We start from the raw sequence: 14,589 nt of genomic DNA, 5'->3' as shown, positions 1-14,589 counted from the left end.
AGTGAGGGCGATAGATAGAGTGAGGGCGATAGAGTGAGGGTGGGCGATAGAGTGAGGGTGGGCGATAGAGTGAGGGTGGGCGATAGAGTGAGGGAGGGCGATAGAGTGAGGGAGGGTAATAGAGTGAGGGAGGGTGATAGAGTGAGGGAGGGCGATAGATAGAGGGAGGGCGATAGAGTGAGGGCGATAGAGTGAGGGCGATAGAGTGAGGGCGATAGAGTGAGGGCGATAGAGTGAGGGCGATAGAGTGAGGGCGATAGAGTGAGGGCGATAGAGTGAGGGCGATAGATAGAGTGAGGCAGATAGAGTGAGGGCAATAGATAGAGTGAGGCAGAGAGAGTGAGGGCAATAGATAGAGAGTGAGGGCAATAGATAGAGAGTGAGGGCAATAGATAGAGAGTGAGGGCAATAGATAGAGAGTGAGGGCAATAGATGGATAGAGTGAGGCAGATAGATGGATAGAGTGAGGCAGATAGATGGATAGAGTGAGGCAGATAGATGGATAGAGTGAGGCAGACAGATAGATTGATAGATAGAGAGTGAGGGCGATAGAGAGATAGAGTGAGGGCGACAGAGTGAGGGCGACAGAGTGAGGGCGATAGATAGATGTGTGTGGTTGTGTGTGTGGTTTTGTGTGTATGTGTGAGTGGTTGTATGTGTGTATGGTTGTGGTTGGGTGCGTGGGGTTGGGTGTGGGGTTGTGTGTGTAGTTGTGTGTGTGGTTGTATGTGTGGTTGTGTGTGATTGTATGTGTGGTTGTGTGTGTTTGGGTGTGGTTGTGTGTGTGGTGTGGTTGGGTGTGTGGTTGGGTGTGTGGTTGTGGGTGTGGTTGTGTGTATGTGTGGTTGTGGTTGTGGGTGTGGTTGTGTGTGAGATTGTGTGTGTGTGTGGTGTGATTGTGTGTGTGTGGTATGTGTGTGCGTGGTTGTATGACTGCGATTAGAGAAGGATGTATGTGGAAGAGAGCAGCAGATCAGCACAGCAGAAGAGAACAGGGAGTTAGAGAAAGAGGTGGGTGGAAGAGAACAGCAGATCAGCACGGGAGAAGAAAACAGGGAGTTAAGGAAGGAGGCGGTGGAAGAGAACAGCAGGTCAGCACGGGAGAAGAGAACAGGGAGTTGGGGAAGGGGGCGGGGTGGAAGAGAGCAGCAGATCAGCACAGGAGAAAAGAGGAGAACAGTGAGTTAAAGAAGGAAGTGGGGTGGAAGAGAGCAGCAGCTCAGCACAGGAGAAGAGAACAGGGAGTGAAAGAAGGAAGCGGGGTGGAAGAGAGCAGCAGATCAGCAGAGGGAGAAAAGAAGAGAACAGGGAGTTGGAGAAGGAGGTGGGTGGAAGAGGCAGCAGATCAGCACAGCAGAAGAGAAGAGGGAGTTAAAGAAGGCGGTGGGGTGGAAGACAGCAGCAGATTAGCACCGCAGAAGAGAACAGGGAGGTAGAGAAGGAGGCGGGTTGAAGTTGGAGGGTGGGGTTGGAGGGTGGAGTTGGTGTTGGAGGGTGGAGTTGGTGTTGGAGGGTGGAGTTGGTGTTGGAGGGTGGAGTTGGTGTTGGAGCGTGGAGTTGGTGGGTGGAGTTGGTATTGGAGGGTGGAGTTGGTATTGGAGGGTGGAGTTGGTATTGGAGGGTGGAGTTGGGGTTGGAGGGTGGAGTTGGGGTTGGAGGGTGGAGTTGGGGTTGGAGGGTGGAGTTGGGGTTAGAGGGTGGAGTTGGGGTTGGAGGGTGGAGTTGGAGTTGGAGGGTGGAGCTGAGGGTGGAGCTGGGGTTGGAGCGTGGAGCTGGGGTTGGAGGGTGGAGCTGGGTTGGAGGGTGGAGCTGGGGTTGGAGGGTGGAGTTGGGGTTGGAGGGTGAAGTTGGAGGGTGGAGCTGAGGTTGGAGGGTGGAGCTGAGGTTGGAGGGTGGAGTTGGGGTTGGAGGGTGGAGCTGGGGTTGGAGGGTGGAGCTGGAGGGTGGAGCTGGGATTGGAGGGTGGAGTTGGACGGTGGAGCTGGGGTTGGAGGGTGGAGCTGGAGGGTGGAGCTGGGGTTGGAGGGTGGAGCTGGGGTTGGGGTTGGAGGGTGGAGTTGGAGGGTGGAGCTGGGGTTGGAGGGTGGAGTTGGAGGGTGGGACTGGGGGGAGTTGGAGGGTGGAGCTGGGGTTGGAGGGAGGAGTTGAGGGTAGAGCTGGGGTTGGAGGGTGGAGTTGGGGTTGGAGGGTGGAGTTGGGGTTGGAGGGTGGAGTTGGGGTTGGAGGGTGGATTTGGAGTTGGAGGGTGGATTTGGAGGGTGGATTTGGAGGGTGGAGTTGGAAGTTGGAGTTGGAGTTAGAAGTTGGAGTTAGAAGTTGGAGTTAGAAGTTGGAGTTAGAAGTTGGAGTTAGAAGTTGGAGTTAGAAGTTGGAGTTTGGAGTTGGATTTGGAGGGTGGAGTTGGATTTGGAGGGTGGAGTTGGATTTGGAGGGTGGAGTTAACAATGGCAGCAACTGCTCTTTAGCTTTAAACATCTTAAGCTAAAGCGCGAGTGCTGTGATTGCTTCAAAAGTAAAGAAATAGAAAAAAAGGCATGGGGATACAAAAAAAACTCTATTTCTTTACTTTTGAAGCAATTGCGGCATCCGCACTTTAGATTAAGTTGTTTAAAGCTAAAGCGGGGAATGACTCCACTGAAAAGTAAACAAACAGAATGTGTTCTAGCGTTCTCAGGACTATCCTTTATTGGTTGCCGACAACATTTTGTCCCCACTATGGATATTGGAGTTTCTTCAGGACAAGGAATTCTGGGAACTCTAAGTATGATATGGTGTTATTGAGGTTTACAATAAATATGTAAGGTTTACAAGAATTTATATGATGAGAAACAGGGCTTACCTAGGGCCACTTTGGCTCTTGTCAAAACGCCAATTAACTGGTCTTGTAAATCACCAATGTTCCTTACCCTTAATTCATTGGCTTCGGGTGAGGATCAAACCTATAATGGAGATGGCCGTGGTGGTTATAGGGATGCTAAAGTGCGATCAAGTTGGTAGCCTGTTGAAAGGGGAGGAACAGAAACTCACACTCCAGGAGTATTGAATGTCGTCAAGATAGATAGTTGGATTTTCTACAGACAGGAGGGGTATTAGTCAAAAGAGTTGCACACATGGGATAAAGAAATAGTATGGATGGCAATGGGAGTTCTGAACTTACCCAGCATTAAATGCAAAATCAATCGTAATGATTGTTTCTGTTACGAGCTAATCCAGTCCTATGTACCCATGAATGTAACTTTGAGTGCAGGTTCCAACGTGGTAATAATTGTAAGGCTCGCCACAAATCCGGCAGCCTGTCTGACAATTCTGGATCTGTGGAGCAGAAGTCCCTATTAGGGAGTGTCTGGATGGATGGAAAAGTTATTGCAGGTCATAACAGGACTGTTCACAGGCGGAGTTTATAGATCTGATGGAGCCTGAACATAACATATCATCTTATCTGCAAAGTGCACGTTCACCCAGGAGAGATGTAATACGTTTTTTATGTTTCTTTCAAATAAAATCTGAACAGAAACTTATTTTACACGACCTAAGGTAATCTGTCACTGTTGGTCTGAGTGCCTCTTTAAACGCCTATCTATCATAGTGTTTTCTATGACAGATTAAGTTTAACATAAAATTTGTTTTGGAGGGCATTTTACAGTGCGTCCTAATTAAAGTACATTGGAGTGAAATATGTGTCAGCAGTGAGAAGTAAGAAAAAAAAGTATGCAATTTACAACAAGCATTAGCGGCAGCAATAGCGGCAGCGAAACGAAAATCGGCCGCAAAAGGAGCAGGGGAGTGAACGAGTGGGAGGAAAGCACTGGCGACAAGGGGCTGGGGAGGGGATCCCTTTAAAGTCTGATGCCAAGGCTCGAGCATATGCGGTGTAAAAAAAAGTCTGTGGAGTGGCATTGCGCAATAGGGGGGCGGGGGAGAGCATTCCTTTGAAGTCTGAAGCTCTCGGCATTGCTGTGTCGGGTCCGATGCGATGATGCGAGGCGGCTCAGGGAGCAAATGGCAAGCGTGTACACGGGCACGTGCACTCTGCGTATCAGGTTTCCTGATCCACTTCTATATGTCTCGAGCTGCAATGCTTGCGCATTCGCAGGTCTCAACCTAAAAAAGACCTGGACTAAATGAACTACTCCCACAGAGACGGAGGAAACTTGGGAGATCTGTGCTCAAGCCCTTCCTTTATTACCCTGACAGAACAGTTCCAGAAGCTCTGGAGCATCAAATGGGGCTAATAAGCAATTAAATTAACAGGAAACCAAGGTATATGACCTGCCGGGGGAGTGTCCTACTCTTCTGTACTTTAAACATGGAGTACTTTGCACTTTACTCGCCTTTTGTGAGCTTGTATTTCTTGGCCTCCTCTTGTATGCATTGCCCATGCCCCTCCACCCACAATAAGAATAGCAAGCATTGGTAAAGCCAGTAGGTCTCTGCAATGTGAGAGGTATTAGCTTTGTCAATATCTTTTAACCATGGTAAAACATCTAAAAAAAGACCAGCGTTCGTTGCCATCTGCACAGCCTGCATTGGCTTCCAGTCTCTCAACGGATTATATTTAAGTCACTTACCTTTGCACACAGAGCTGTTTATGAGCAGGGCCCACTTTACCTGAGGAAACGTTTTTAGTTATACTTCCCTACCCGCCCCCTCCGCTCTGCCACTCAATATCGGCTGGCTGATCCACGCTTCAAACTGTCCCGTCTTGGTGGACAGTCTATTGCCGTGAAAGCAGCAGCTGGCTGGAATTCTCTACCTTTGGCTCTTCGTGCTAATCAGAACTTTAATCTCTTTAAAAAAGCACTTAAGACCCATCTTTTCAAAATGGTGTTGTAATTTTCTTTCATCTTCTGTAGTGTTGCCTCTTCAGAACTCCACCCCGCGCCAGGATACTCCTGAGTAATTGAGCTCATTATAAAACCACCCATAACGTAACATGTTGTATAGCAGCTTGGCTGGTGTTCAACATGGTCGAGAGTCAGAAAAAAAGTGCTATGATGCTGCAATACCACATGTCTAAAAGACATGGACATTTATAAAGCCAATAGCCCTCGCATTGCCAAGACCTATTGGTTTTGCCAATGCTTGTTTGGGTCTTGGTTCAACAGCCCATGAGCTTTCTATTCGAAACATTTTGTTTAGTTAGTAGACAACAGCTCACAGGCTTGCCATTTGTTAGCTGCAATGTTATGTTAGGGGGGTCTTATATAGCGCGATAGCTGCCCCAGCAAAAGGGCGTCCCGGCGCTGAAAGAAAGACCAAAAGATCACAGAGTGACACCAGATAGTTAGTGGGGAAGAGCAGAGTCTTGATGGCCTTCCTGAGTTCCAGGTAGTTCTCTAGGCCACAAATCTGCACCGGAAGTGTATTCCAAAGCATGGCAGCTCTATAATGAAAAGAGCGGCCACGCGCCCGCACTCTACGAATCCGGAGGACCACTACCAAATGCTGACCCTCTGACCGGAGGGGCGTGAAGGAACATACGATGAAAGAAGATTAGCCAAAATAGGCGGGGTGACCAATTTCAAGGCCTTGAATGAGATGCAGAGACTTGAATTCAATGCGCCTGGCCACCGGAAGCCAATGGAGGCAACGGATGGCACTGGATACAGAGCAGGACTTGTGCAGACCTAGAAGTGTTCTGTCTGCAGCATTTTGTGTCCTTTGCAGCCTTTGAACCTCTGCTTTATTGGACCCTAAATAGAGGGAGCAGGCATAGTCCAGTCTAGACAAGACCATAGCTTGGATAATGACCTGACATATAGAAGTCGAAATCAAGTACATGCTATTTTTTTGCTTTGGACTCGATAGTTTAAAGATGAGTCCAGCCAAACCCCCAAGTTCTTTACCACTTGCTTGGGGGGGGGGGGGGGGGGGGCGTGCCCAGACTAGCTGGCCACCAGAGGTCACTCCACAGACCATGGTCTCTGCCGACCACCAAAACCTCCGACTTGTTGGAATTAAGTTGGAGGCAGTTAGCAGTCATCCACTCGGCCTCTGCTGCAAGAACGCCTTGAAACTTAAGGGCGTCTTGCTCGGTGTTATTAGAGAGTGCCACCACTAACTGAGTGTCGTCCGCATATGAAACCATGGTCAGGCCCCTACTCAAGGCTACAGCAGTTAAAGGTTGGACATAACTATTAAATAGTAGGGGACTGAGGGACGAACCCTTACTTGATACAGTATTCACTGGACATAGACGGAGGGGCTGATACTGAGAATGACCTCTCATGAAGGAATGAAGCAAGCCACTCCAGTGCCTGACCCGTAATTTCTACGTCCGCCAGGCGTTGCAGCAGAATATCATGTTTGTATCAAACGCTGCACTTAAATCCAGCAGGATCAGTGCCAACAGTTGCCCCCCCTCCATGGCTGACTAGAGATGTTCTGTCACAGCCAGAAGAGCAGACTCCGTGCTGTGGCCAGGCCTAAAGCCATTTTGAGAGGGGTCCAGTATGTTGTTAAGAGTGAGAAAGTCTGACAGGAGGGAGTTGCTCTCAAATCCTTCGTTGCAGTTTGCCATGGTGTGCATGCAACATGCATCTTCTTCCGTTTGTCCTTCCCCTAGAGCATGGACAAAGTAGGGGTGTCTATCCACTGCACCCATTTTTGGAATACGTTTTTGTGTTCAAGCCCTCACATGAGTGCTTGTGTTTTCAGTCGCTCCTTTCCCCTCCAACCTGTCTCCATTCATGTTGCTTCTTTTCTCCTCCCATCCAGCCCCATCCCTGTTGATTTCTTTCCATCTCACCCCCTGCCTCCGACTGTTTCTTCTTTATTCTTCTCCCCTTCACACCCACCCTCAAGTTCTTTTTATCTTTTTTTTGTTTCTTGTTAACCCTACTCCCCTGCACTTAGCATTCCTCTGCACTTAGCATCTGCAAGCAAATCACAGCCTTCTCAGTTGGAGTTCTACTTTTGTGTGCTTGAAACAGAGAGTAGTACTTTGCACGTCTTTAACCCCTACGCTGCTAAGCCTTCCCACCATGCTAAGCCTTTTATTGGCTATTTGGGGTAGTTCACACTTAGGCCCCTGTAACTTTTTGTCCACACCAAATATGCGTCCTTTTCTTCCAACATCCTGCGGATTCTAAAGGTACCCAGGGTTTGTGGATTCCCCTGGAGGGGACCAAGAAATTAGCCATATACAGCTAAATCTTTTCGGTGGGACAATGTGCTGCAAACGGTATCAACAAAGGATTTGCGGTGCTAAATTCACCATCTTCCCAGCTTTGAGGAACAGGCAGACGTTTTTCAGAAAACCGACATTTTCCACACAGTTTTGGCATTTTACTAAGACATAACCTACTTTTCCTATTTTGTTTTTGCTTTCAACGTCCTTCCAGTTAGTGGTACAAATGGGTGTGAAGCCAATAATGGATCCTGGAAAGCTTTACATTTCTTGAAAAGCAGACCAACATCTGTATTCGGCAAGGGGTCATTTGTGTAGATTCTTCAAGGTTTTCCTATAGAAAGTGACACTTGAAATAAAAAAAATTGATGAGTTGAAAAAAACAGCCATTTGTGCCTGCGTTCTCACCTGTAACTTCTAAGTATGGCAGATTTTTGAAAGCAATATATAGTTACATCCGCTGGACCCTTGTGGTTGCGGGGATATATGAGACTTGTAGGTTCACTGGTTCATGGGTTTGTTAAATGCAACTACTCACCCGATAGGGTCTCAAGGCGCTGCTTGCAGCTCCCGGACGTTCACTGCGATTCGTCAAAGAGCCAGGTCTTGAGGCCCTTCATGAACTTAGAGAGTGTTGGCATCTATCAGAGGTGGAGAGGGAAGGTGTTCCATGCCTTGGCCATGAGGAAAGAAAAGGAACGACCTCCTGCTCTGGTCTTCTTGATGCGCGGCACCATGGCAAGGGAGAGCTGGGCTGAGTGGAGGGATCTTTGGGGTGCGTGGAACGAGAGGTGGTGGTTCAGGTAGGCAGGTCCGGTGATGTGGAGGGCTTTGTGGGCTTGGGTGAGAAGCTTGAAGGTGATTCTCTTCTCGACGGGGAGCCAAGGTAGGTCCGTAGGTGTTGGGTGATGTGGCAGTGGCACAGTAGGTTGAGGACTAGTCTGGCGAAGGCGTTCTGGAGTTTGCGGGTGAGGTTGTTGTCGATTCCGACATAGTGCGTTGCCGTAATCCAGTCTGCTGCTGATGAGGGCGTGGGTGACTGTTTTCCTGTTTATGGGGGAATCCAGTTGAAGGTCTTTTCTAGGAGATGGAGGATGTGGAAACAGGAGGAAGAGAAGGCGTTGATTTGGCGGTCCATTTTGAGTTCGGAGTCCAGGATGATTTTGAGATTACGTGTGTGGTTCGTGGGAGAGGATGGGTTCCCAAGGGCGGGGGCCACCAGGTGTTGTTTCAGGCGTCGGGCTGTGGGCCCATGATGAGTACTTTGGTTTTGTCCGTGTTTAGTTGTAGGCAGCTGTTCCTCATCCACCTGGCGACTGATTCCATTCCTTCTTGAAAGTTGTGTTTGGAGATGTTGAGTTTGTTGGCTAGGGAGAGGATTAGTTGGGTGTCGTCTGCGTAGGATACAATGTTGAGTCCGTGGGATCTGACGATGGGTGCAAGCAGGGCCATGTAGATGTTAAACAGGGTGGGGCTGATGGAGGATCCTTTGGGGACTCCGCTGGTGGTCGGTGTGGGATTCGAGAGGAAGGGTGGGAATCTGACCTCTGCGTTCTGCCTGATAGGAATGAGCAGATACAGTTGAGGTCCTTGTTCCAGATTCCTGCATTGTGAAGTCTGCGTATTAGTATGCGGTGAGAGACTGTGTCGAAGGCTGCAGATGTTGTCTGTTGCGGCGAGAAGGACGATTTTGGTGCTGTGGTTTTTCCTGAAACCAGATTGGGAGGAATGGAGGATGTTGTTTTCTTCTACGAAAGAAGCGAGCTGGCTGTTGGCGGCTTTTTCCATGACTTTCGCCGGGTCTGGGAGTATGGAGATTGGTCTGAAGTTATTGAGGTCGGTGGGGTCCGCCAATGGTTTCTTCAGGAGAAGGTTGATCTCTGCATGTTTCCAATCATCTGGAATGGAGGCGGTGGATTCATCGAAGCTCAGGCGATGATGTCAGCAGCTCTGTGGTAGAAGTCGTGGGAGCCCCGGAGTGGGTTGACTTCATAATCTCCAGGGTGTCTTCGATAGTGAGGGCGGTCCAGCTGTCAAGGGTAGGCTGCATGGTGTAGGGATTGGTGGGTGTAGGTTCCGCATGTAGTTGGTCGTCGAAATAGCCATAGATGGTCTTGATTTTGTGATGGAAGAAGGCGCTGAGTCTGTCGCAGAGGTTCTGGCAGGGGGATGTCAGTTGTCTCGCTGTTGAGTTGGGCGAACTCTTTGATGATGCCGAAAAGATTTCCCTGCTGTTTGTGTGTGGGCAGAGATCCTGTCTTGGAGTACCCGGAGCCAATAACTGAGCAGTGCTTTGCAATTGTTTTTCATTGTGTACCGGGTATACAGCAATTCATTTGGTAAAATGTAAAGAGTGATAATAGGTATCAAAGAAGCTTATGTATTTCCGAAATGTGAACAAAATATGGAATATCGAATTTAGAAGCCGTGGTTATTTGCCCATCCCCGAATTTGTGGGTAGCCATACTAGCATGTGAATTAGAGGGCTTTTTTTAAATAACTTCTTTTTACACATTGTCTTACATTTGGAAGGCAGAGATGCATAGAAAGTTCCTTGATGGCAACACTTGTTCTACTAGTCTGTGTTCCCATAAGTCTCCCAATATAAATGGTATCTCACTTGTGTGGGTAGGCCTAGTGCCTGCACCAGGAAATGGCCCAAAACATACTGTGGAGACTTCACATAAAACTGACCCTTTTTTTTTACAATGTGCCTAGCTGTGGATTTGTGACCATAGCTCAGCCGGCACCTATGGAAACCTAACAAACCTGTACATTTTTTTAAAACTAGACACCCAAGGGAATCCAGGAGGGGGTGACATTTTCCTCACATTTCTGTGTTGGAAAGTTCTGGAATCTGCGGCGAGCCACAAACTTCCACCCACCCATCATTCCCCCAAGTCTCCCGATAAAAATGATACCTCGCCGAGCCTGGGACCAAAAACACAGGTGCCCCCTTTTAAAACCAGGTGATAGATAGGAGGGCACCTGTGTTTTTGGTCCCAGGCTTGCAAACATCTGGGGAAACCTACCAAACCCAGCCATTTCTATACCCGGGGTAGTCCAGGGAGGTGTGGCTCGCATGAATCCCCCAAAGTTTTCTTACCCAGAATACCCTGAAAACCTCAAATTGACAGAAATCATATTTTCCTCAGATTTGTGTGTGGGAAAGTTGTAGGATCACCACGCTGGTCTAAATATCCTACCACTCAGCATTCCCCTCCGTTTCCTGGTAAAAATGATACCTCACTTGTATGGGTGGGCCAAGTGCCTGTGGCAGGGAAGGGTCAAAAATTTGTAGAGATTGAGGGGGCACTAAAGGGAGTCCAAAAGAGCAGGTTGTTTATACGTTTTAAGGCTAACGCTGCTTTGGGCACCCACACAGGCGAGGTATCATTTTTGGGAGGGGGACAACTGCATACCCATTCTGGGCAGCCCCCACCCCTACACATAGAAAATAATAGTCCCTGGTGCCTAGTGGGCTTTCACCCTCCTCCTGATGGGGTAGATCGGAGGCTCTTGCATTACTTGCCCCAAAGGGGAGTGAGAAAGACATTGGTACCTATTTATGTGGGGGTAGAGGCATGGCCATGCCCATTGTGGGCGGCCCCACTCCTCTTTTAATTAATACTAAAAATCCCTGGTGCCTAGTGGCTTCCCCTGGAGTGCAGATCGGGGTAATAACCCCCTAGGAGGGGTAGAAAGGCTGTCCCATTACTATTCGAGGGAAAATGGTGGCATTGGGCAGCCCCCACCCCTACTCATTAAAAAAAAACCTTGGGGAGGAGCTACGACAGCAAGCAAGATGGCCACGTAGTCTCCCGGCTCCGCTGACCTCCGTCTTTCGCTCGAAGATCCTGTCATCTATCCTGATATTCCGCCCCATATCCATGTCTATGAACTAATCTGCAGTCCGATGGAGCAATCCCGAGACTTTTCCGACATTGTGGAGTGGAGTAATGTCAAAGTTTGACTTGAGGGAATTTTTGTTTTGCCTTTATTGTTTCTTTGGCCTTTTTCTCTTTCGTATCCTTCCTTTTGCCTTTTCTTTTGCTTCTTTCTTTTTTGGGTCAGCGTAGTGGGTCCACTCTTCTGTCAATTATCGATTTTTCTTATCTGTGCCTATACTTTTCACGGTATTTCAGTATCATTGGGCGGGCGCTTAACTGGTGCGAACTGTGATTGTATGCTTGTTTATCCTGAATTGTATGCCTTAGCGCCACTGTCTTAAATGAGATCGATCTACTGTGGAAATCCTACTATTTTGCCCACCCTTTATGTGACTCTGTGATATTGTATGGCACCTGATCCTTCTATTTTTATATTGAAAAATAGAGCCTTTAGAATCCTGTCATTCGCATGGCCAGTTTTAATTGAGTTTGTGGTACATTCGCTTCCCGGGCTGCCGAGTTGTGTCCTAACTGACTTGCTGTGATGAAACTGATTAGCGGCCGGCCCTGGTGGTGTAGGCCCATAATTGTAACTGGTTGAAGTACCAATAAAGGTTTTCCAAAAAAAAAAAAAAAAACCTTGTGCCTAGTGGGATTTCTGCCACTCCTCTTTTATAATAAAAAAATTTTAAACACTGGTGTCTAATGGGCTTTCTAGGCCCCCGTAGGTCAGATCGGGGGTAATAGCCCCCTTATGGCCGTCAAGGTGGGCAGAAAGACCGTCCCATTTGTATTTTGGGGGAGTGGGGGCATAAGAGTGCCCATTTTGGCCAGCTCCCACCCTACATATTTAAAAAACACATAACCCCTGGGGCCTCCACCTCCCCAGGAGGGCACATTGGTGGCTCGTGCCACCATATGCCCCCCAGATGGAGCAGAAAGAATGACTTCATCCAAGAATGTTGGGGGGAGCAAAATCCCTTGCCCATGGGGCCGCTCCCCCCTCCCTGGTATCTAGTGGGTGGATCCTTTCCAATTATGCTTCTCCCGTTTGCCTCTGTGCTCAGGGGGCTGATATAGCCTCGCGAGCACCAAAGCATTGAAAGTGAAATGAGCTGATCAACTCATTTCACTGAAACACCCAAACAGTCTCTGGAGCTCCCCAGCTCCCAAAGCTGTTTTGGAAGAAAGGAAATCCCTCTGATGCCTGCACCAGAGAGATTTCCAGTGTCATGTGCGTGGATGGCCGAGAGCCGTCCAAAGCACATGAGCACCGTGACGTCGGACTGCTCCCGGCCATCCGACGCATGGAAAGGGTTAATACTAATGTGAGTGTGGGCTGTGCTGAGACTAAGGTAGTTTAGTGTTCTGATGCTTTCTTCTTCTCCTCGTGCTTCGCTGCTCCTTGTAGATGATCTGTCACGCTTGGAATTCTGTTGCGTTCCGAGTGTGTCAGGTCATTCTGGCAGAGGTGGTTACTCGAGGCAGAAGTGGGGAACTCCATCTTGGTGAAGAAACTTGAATAAACTTACTGATGGAACTACCCTGGAGTCTGTTTTCCTAAATTCCCTTCTTGAACATTTTTAATGGTATCGAGAAAGCGGCTGCATTTGCTTCACGTACGCTCAGTAACTCTGAGCGTAAATATGCTGTCATCGAACGTGAGGCATTAGCTGCTGCTTGGGGTGTCCAGCATTTTCGCAACTATGTATGGGGCCTTTCATAAGAATGTTACGTCCAGGTGGTGCCAACTTGATAAGTCTATTTTCAAGGATGAGTGGCATCAAGCTGTTCTTGACAACCCAGATTATTTTGAATTTGTTAACTCTATCTGTTTGGGTTGGAGACATGAGGGAGATGTCAAGCATTCCTTACACAGTTTTGTAAAGTTGCAAGATGAACTTAGCATTGGTCTTACTGATGATTTGGTTATGAGAGGGGAGAAATTTGTCCCTCCAAGTTCATTGAGGAAAATACTTTTTCTTTTAGCACATGAAGGTTACCTTGGACAAGCCATTACTGTTGAGCATCTTAAAAAGAATCTTTGGTGGCCAGATTAAAGGTTAATTCTCATGAATCAGGCTCAATCTCAGATTTCAAAAATGATCTCCCATGGGAAAAGGTCTGTTTAGACTTTATTGGTCCCCTGGACTCTCTATCTTTTGAATATCGTTTTGCTAACGTCTTGGTGGATGTGTCTTCTCGATGGGTCACTGTTGATTTTTTGAAAAACATCACTACTAGTACTCTTATCAAACATTTGAGGTCCATCTTTTTGAAGGAAGGTTTTCCTCGCATTTTAGTCACAGATAACGGTACTCAACTTACTTCCTTGGCCATGCGTAATTTTCTGTTGAGTAATTGGGATTAAGCATATGTACACCTCACTATATAACCCGCAAGGCAATAGCATAGTAGAGCGTATGAATAGAGTTGTCAAAGGTACTATTCAATTAGCGGTTCAGGGAGGTAGTGATATTCAAAAGATGTGTGTATGACATGGTTTGGTCTTATAATACTATGGTGCACAGCGTTACCAATCAGATTCCTTTAGAAAAAATGAGAGGGGGAATACCCAAAACTAAGCTCACTCCTCAATGGATGCTTGACAATTTTGCGTCTGATTTCTTGGTTTCTTTCAGCAGCAGTAGTAGTAAGATTTAAGTGGGTGACCTTATCAAAGTGAAACTTGGCAGGAGAGGGCAAGGTATGAATACGTTTTCTCATCCTTTTAAAGTAAAAGAGGTGCACAGGTGACATGTCATTTTAGAGAATGGTCAGAAGTGGAATTTCAGGAGGATTGCTCTTTACTCAAAAAAAACTTTCAGACTCTTGATGATAATGCAGTGTTGCAGCAACAGAATGTTCGTAAATTCAAGATATTTGTAAAAAATGTTCTGTGGTTAGGAAGTCACGTGATGTTCGCCTTCCAGGAAAATTTAAGGATTTTGAAATACATTGATTTTGTTCTCTTTTCTTTTTGTTATTTTTAGGTCTCGCCTGTCGATGCGCATGCGCATCGAGCAAGCGAGACTATGGGGGCTCATCGACTCTTTATCCAACTTGCAAGGAATCGTGGCGATTCCTTGCAGTGCACGAGAAATTTAAGCTCAATGCGCATGCGCATTGAGCTTAAATGCGCGTGCACATGCCCCCAGCCGCCTGCCTTGCCTACTCTCTCTCACAGCCTCCCCCAGCTCCGCCCCCTCACTACTTGATTGCACGGCCGCTAGGCCGTGCCTCCCCTACTCTCCTCCCCCCTCCTCCTCTCCTCCCCTGCCTGCCTGCCGCTAGGCCGTGCCTCCCCTACTCTCCTCCCCCCTCCTCCTCCTACTCTCCTCCCCTGCCTGCCGTGTCGCACCTCTCCCCTCTCCGCCCCCTCCCCTGCCCGCCGTGTTACGGTGAAAGGCTTGGAGCTAAGAGAACGTAAACACTCCTGTGCCATGCACTTTTGTCATTGCAGTTCGCCTACCTCGGAAAGCTGCGAGACCCTAAGGGCTTTCCAGGTTCTACCCTAGTGCTTAAACGACAACTTGTAATTCCACACAAAGACAATTGTGGTGTTATAAA

The sequence above is a fragment of the Lissotriton vulgaris genome, chromosome 8, assembly GCF_964263255.1.
Source record: "Lissotriton vulgaris chromosome 8, aLisVul1.2, whole genome shotgun sequence".
NCBI classification, from domain to species: Eukaryota; Metazoa; Chordata; class Amphibia; order Caudata; family Salamandridae; genus Lissotriton; species Lissotriton vulgaris.
The sequence above is the reverse complement of the archived record's forward strand: the minus strand, read 5'-3'. Positions refer to the sequence as shown.